This window comes from Palaemon carinicauda, chromosome 22, assembly GCF_036898095.1.
Source record: "Palaemon carinicauda isolate YSFRI2023 chromosome 22, ASM3689809v2, whole genome shotgun sequence".
Lineage (NCBI taxonomy): Eukaryota > Metazoa > Arthropoda > Malacostraca > Decapoda > Palaemonidae > Palaemon > Palaemon carinicauda.
This window is the reverse complement of record NC_090746.1, coordinates 113023549-113029548: the sequence shown is the minus strand read 5'-3', so window position 1 is coordinate 113029548 and position 6000 is coordinate 113023549. Positions and strand designations below refer to the sequence as shown.

Genomic DNA, 6000 nt, shown 5'->3' with positions numbered 1-6000 from the left:
CAAAACGAGTTCAAGTTTTGAAATGAAGATAAAACCCCTGCATAGCGAAAGCTCAAAACTGGAATAGTGTACTTCACCAAATCGTTGTGAAAACAAATCCAGTTAGGGACGGCGTATTTAGTAGGTCTTGCCATTGGCACGACAGAGAGAAAATTGGTTCGCTGTTGACATCGAGTACTTGAGTACCTACTTGACAGATGGCGCTGTTGATGTACACCCCCACCTGTATAGCGATCGCTGGCGTATTCCTCCCGTAGGTTTTTTCTGTCGGGCAGCAGGGATGCAGCTATATGATCATCGGGTAAGTTTGATATTGAAAAAGAAAAAGCAAAAAAAAAAAAAAAAAAAAAAACCAGATTAATGGATATCCCAATAAGCTAAAAGCAAAGTGGGCTCAATCACAGGTGTGAAAGGGGGGGGGGGGGGGGCGATAGCTAACTACCCTCCCCCTATCCCTGCTAGGGGTAGTTAACTCTTGCTAAATTTTAAAGGCTCATCATTCCAGCTACGCCGAAAGTAATACCCCTTTAAATAGCATGGTTTGAATTCCAGTTACGGAAAAAATTCTCTTTTACCATTCCATATTACAATACTGTACAGTATATACATTACCGATAACCTGAAATAAAGTCAAGATTTAGTACATATAAAATTTTGTAACCATCACACGACATTATATTTACCTTAGTAAAATGCTCAAAGAATTATTTTAATAATTATTTTCAGCATTACTGTAATTATCACCATTAAATAATGTAACCCAACAATTCATAAAGAAACATTTATTATCAAGATATTTAGTTTTTAGTTTATAAAATAAGCTATATTTCTGTTAAAGAAAGTATATATATACTGTACAGTAACATACTGCGCAAGAGACAACACACAACTTGCGTCATGCTTCACAAACGCATGGCGGCGTAGGCTACCAGTCGTCTGAACGAAAACACCGAACACTTACACTTAGTATAGTTACTCTGTACTGTACTAATATTACTGTACTAATATTACTGTACATATATTACAGTAATAAACACTATGATTTTAGTGAGTATTAGCTTACAGTACAGTATTACTAGATAGGAACACCTTTTACTATACACAATAGTTAGGGGATGATAACGACTCTGTAAAACTTTACAGTACCACAATACTATCCTGTAACTTATGTCCAGTACGTAGTGTACGTGTCCAAATATATTGTACACTGTACATAAGATTATAAACTGTTATAGAAACCAAATTAAAACAATATTAGGTAGTATTTACAGTATTAATTATCAACTCTGGTACCCGCTCATAGCAAGGGCAGTGACTTTTTAGGTTAGGAGTTAACCCACCCTAGTGCAGCATTCACGAAAATTCCCTTTTCGCACCTGTGTCTGTAACCTAACTAACGCGAAGAGGGAGACGTGACTGTAGTTAACCCTCGCTAAATTCTAATAGCTCATCCTCTCAGCGAAGTTTGTATACCAGTTACGGAAAAATTATAATATATGGAGTAAATCACTAATGGTGGATAAGCAAATTAACCTACAGCATATTAATGTAGATATTGTGTGGATAATTCCAATCTTGCATTGGCAATGATTTCCAGGTGGAACTAAACATTCTCATTTTCCATTCCATGTTACAATACTGTACAGTAGATTCACCACCGATAACCTGAAATCAAGTCAAGATTTAGTACAAATACAATTTTGTAACCATCACACCACATTATATTTACCTTAGTGAAATGCTCACAGAAATATTTTAATCATTATTTTTAACATCACTATAATTATCATTCACTAATGTAACCCGACAATTTATTTAAAAGAAACAATTATCGAGATATTTAGGTTTTAGTTTATAAAATAAGCTGTATTTCTGTTTAAGAAAGGATAGATATACAGTAACATATTATGCAAGAGACACACATAAAAAGTTGCGTCATGCTTTACAAACGCATAGCAGCGTAGGCTACTAGTCGTCTGAACGAAAACACCGAACATTTACAATAAGTACAGTTAAGCTGTACTGTACTAATATTACTGTACATATATTACAGTAATATACACTACAGTACCAATGAGTATTAGCTTTCAGTACTGTATTACTAGATAGGAACACCTTTTACTATACACAACAGAAAGGGGATGATTACAACTCGGTGAAACTTTACAGTAGCTCAATACTGTACTGTGATTGAATTGAATATAGGATTTAGGCATTAAGCCAAGCACTGGGGCATCAAAGGCCATTCAGCGCTATATAACGAAAATCATTCAATCATATCTGTACACTCACACCATTTAGTATCATTTTAACCTTTAATACAAATCGTAACACTTTCATACAATAAAATCTAGATGTGAAATAAATAGGGATTAAAAGGGTAAATAAATATGTTATTTTCCTTAGTAAAATAAATTTTTGAATATACTTACCCGTTGATCATGTAGCTGCAGCTCTGCTGCCCGACAGAAAAAACCTACGGGCGGAATACGCCAGCGATTGCTATACAGGTGGGGGTATACATCAACAGCGCCAGCTGTCGAGTAGGTACTCAAGTACTTCTTGTCAACAAAGAACCAATTTTCTCCTCGGTCCACTGGGTCTCTATGGGGAGGAAGGGCGGGTCCTTTAATTCATGATCAACGGGTAAGTATATTCAAAAATTTATTTTACTAAGGAAAATAACATTTTTCAATATTAATCTTACCCGTTGATCATGTAGCTGATTCACACCCAGGGGGGTGGGTGGAGACCAGCATACATGTTAACATTAGAAGCTAAGTATTCCGTATTTCATTTTAGCAGTTATTCAAAATAACAAACATAAAATTAATAAGTACCTGGTAAGGAAGTCGACTTGAACAATTACTCTGCCTTTTTAAGTACGTCTTCCTTACTGAGCCTCGCGATCCTCTTAGGATGCTGAGCGACTCCTAGGTGCTGAAGTATGAAGGGCTGCAACCCATACTAAAGAACCTCATCACAACCTCTAATCTAGGCGCTTCTCAAGAAAAGAATTTGACCACCCGCCAAATCAACCAGGATGCGAAAGGCTTCTTAGCCTTCCGTACAACCCAAAAACAACAATAAAAACATTTCAAGAGAAAGATTAAAAAAGGTTATGGGATTATGGGAATGTAGTGGTTGAGCCCTCACCTACTACTGCACTCGCTGCTACGAATGGTCCCAGGGTGTAGCAGTTTTCGTAAAGAGACTGGACATCTTTAAGGTAAAATGATGCGAACACTGACTTGCTTCTCCAATAGGTTGCATCCATTACACTCTGCAGAGATCTGTTTTGTTTGAAGGCCACTGAAGTTGCGACAGCTCTAACTTCATGTGTCCTTACCTTCAGCAAAGCATGGTCTTCCTCATTCAGATGAGAATGAGCTTCTCTAATCAAAAGTCTGATGTAATAAGAAACTGCGTTCTTCGACATCGGTAAAGCAGGTTTCTTAATAGAGCACCATAAAGCTTCTGATTGTCCTCGTAATGGCTTCGTACGTCTTAAATAGTACTTAAGAGCTCTTACTGGGCATAGTAATCTCTCTTGTTCGTTTCCAACCAAACTGGACAGACTTGGAATCTCGAACGATTTGGGCCAAGGACGAGAAGGGAGTTCGTTTTTAGCTAAAAAACCAAGCTGTAAGGAACATGTAGCCGTTTCAGATGTAAATCCTATGTTCCTGCTGAAGGCGTGTATCTCACTGACTCTTTTAGCTGTTGCTAAGCAGACGAGGAAAAGAGTCTTCAAAGTGAGATCTTTAAAAGAGGCTGATTGAAGCGGTTCGAACCTTGCTGACATCAGGAACCTTAAAACCACGTCTAAGTTCCAACCTGGTGTGGCCAACCGACGCTCCTTCGAGGTCTCAAAAGACTTAAGGAGGTCCTGTAGATCTTTGTTGTTGGAAAGATCTAAGCCTCTGTGGCGGAAGACTGCTGCCAACATGCTTCTGTAACCTTTGATCGTAGGAGCTGAAAGGGATCTTACCTTCCTTAGGTGTAAAAGGAAGTCAGCTATCTGAGTTACAGAGGTACTGGTTGAGGATACTGAATTCGCCTTGCACCAGCTTCGGAAGACTTCCCATTTTGACTGGTAGACCTTGAGAGTGGATGTCCTCCTTGCTCTGGCAATCGCTCTGGCTGCCTCCTTCGAAAAGCCTCTAGCTCTTGAGAGTCTTTCGATAGTCTGAAGGCAGTCAGACGAAGAGCGTGGAGGCTTGGGTGTACCTTCTTTACATGCGGCTGACGCAGAAGGTCCACTCTTAGAGGAAGAGTCCTGGGAACGTCTACTAGCCATTGCAGTACCTCGGTGAACCATTCTCTCGCGGGCCAGAGGGGAGCAACCAACGTCAACCTTGTCCCTTCGTGAGAGGCGAACTTCTGCAGTACCTTGTTGACAATCTTGAACGGGGGGAACGCATAAAGGTCTAGATGGGACCAATCCAGAAGAAAGGCATCTATGTGAACTGCTGCTGGGTCCGGAATCGGTGAGCAATAATTTGGGAGCCTCTTGGTCATCGAGGTAGCGAACAGATCTATGGTGGGCTGACCCCACAAGGCCCATAGTCTGTTGCAAACATTCTTGTGAAGGGTCCATTCTGTTGGGATGATCTGACCCTTCCGGCTGAGGCGGTCTGCCATGACATTCATGTCGCCTTGAATGAACCTCGTTACTAGAGATATTTTTCGATCTCTTGACCAGGTGAGGAGGTCCCTTGCGATCTCGAACAACGTCATCGAATGAGTCCCTCCTTGCTTGGAGATGTACGCCAAGGCTGTGGTGTTGTCGGAGTTCACTTCCACCACCTTGCCTAGAAGGAGGGACTTGAAGCTTCTCAAGGCCAGATGAACTGCCAGTAGCTCCTTGCAGTTGATGTGCAGTGCTCTTTGATCCGAATTCCACGTGCCCGAGCATTCCCGACCGTCCAGTGTCGCACCCCAGCCCGTGTCCGATGCGTCCGAGAAGAGAAGGTGGTCGGGGGTCTGAACAGCCAGTGGTAGACCTTCCCTGAGCAGAATGTTGTTCTTCCACCAAGTCAGTGCAGACTTCATCTTCTCGGAGATAGGAACTGAGACCGCTTCTAGCGTCATGTCCTTTCTCCAGTGAGCAGCTAGGTGATACTGAAGGGGTCGGAGGTGGAGTCTCCCTAACGCGATGAACTGGTCCAGCGATGAAAGCGTCCCTATCAGACTCATCCACTGTCTGACTGAACATCGGTTCTTCTTCAGCATGCTCTGGATGCATTCTTGGGCTTGACTGATTCTGGGGGCCGACGGAAAAGCCCGAAAAGCTTGACTCTGAATCTCCATACCTAGATATACTATAGTTTGGGATGGAACGAGTTGGGACTTTTCCATATTGACCAGGAGACCCAATTCCTTGGTCAGATCCAGAGTCCATTTTAGATTCTCCAGACAGCGACGACTTGACGCAGCTCTTAAAAGCCAGTCGTCCAAATAGAGGGAGGCTCTGATGTCTGCTAAATGCAGGAATTTGGAAATATTCCTCATCAGTTTGGTAAACACTAGAGGTGCCGTGCTTAGGCCAAAGCACAGGGCTTGGAACTGGTATACCACCTTCCCAAAAACGAACCTTAGAAAAGGTTGGGAATCTGGGTGGATGGGGACGTGAAAGTACGCGTCCTTTAGGTCTAACGAGACCATCCAGTCTTCCTTCCTGACCGATGCTAGAACCGACTTCGTCGTCTCCATGGTGAACGTCTGCTTAGTGACAAAGACATTTAGAGCACTGACGTCTAGCACCGGTCTCCACCCTCCTGTCTTCTTCGCCACTAAGAAGAGACGGTTGTAGAAGCCCGGGGATTGATGGTCCCGGACTATGACTACCGCTCCCTTTTGTAGCAAGAGAGACACCTCTTGCTGTAAAGCTAGCCTCTTGTCCTCCTCTCTGTACCTGGGAGAGAGGTCGATGGGAGTTGTTGCTAGAGGGGGCTTGCGCAAGAATGGAATCCTGTACCCCTCTCTGAGTAACTTCAC

The 6000-nt window shown here is 42.4% G+C and overlaps 1 long non-coding RNA gene across 1 annotated transcript in view; it reads right to left on the bottom strand.

Annotated features, from left to right (window-relative positions):
* Positions 1-1452: 1452 nt before the first annotated feature.
* The window catches only part of LOC137616244 (uncharacterized), a 32801-nt gene continuing 28253 nt past the window's right edge, over positions 1453-6000 (bottom strand). Inside the window, exon 5 of the long non-coding RNA XR_011039365.1 lies at positions 1453-1665. This is a non-coding gene — a long non-coding RNA (uncharacterized lncRNA). The remainder of the gene's footprint in view (positions 1666-6000) is intronic.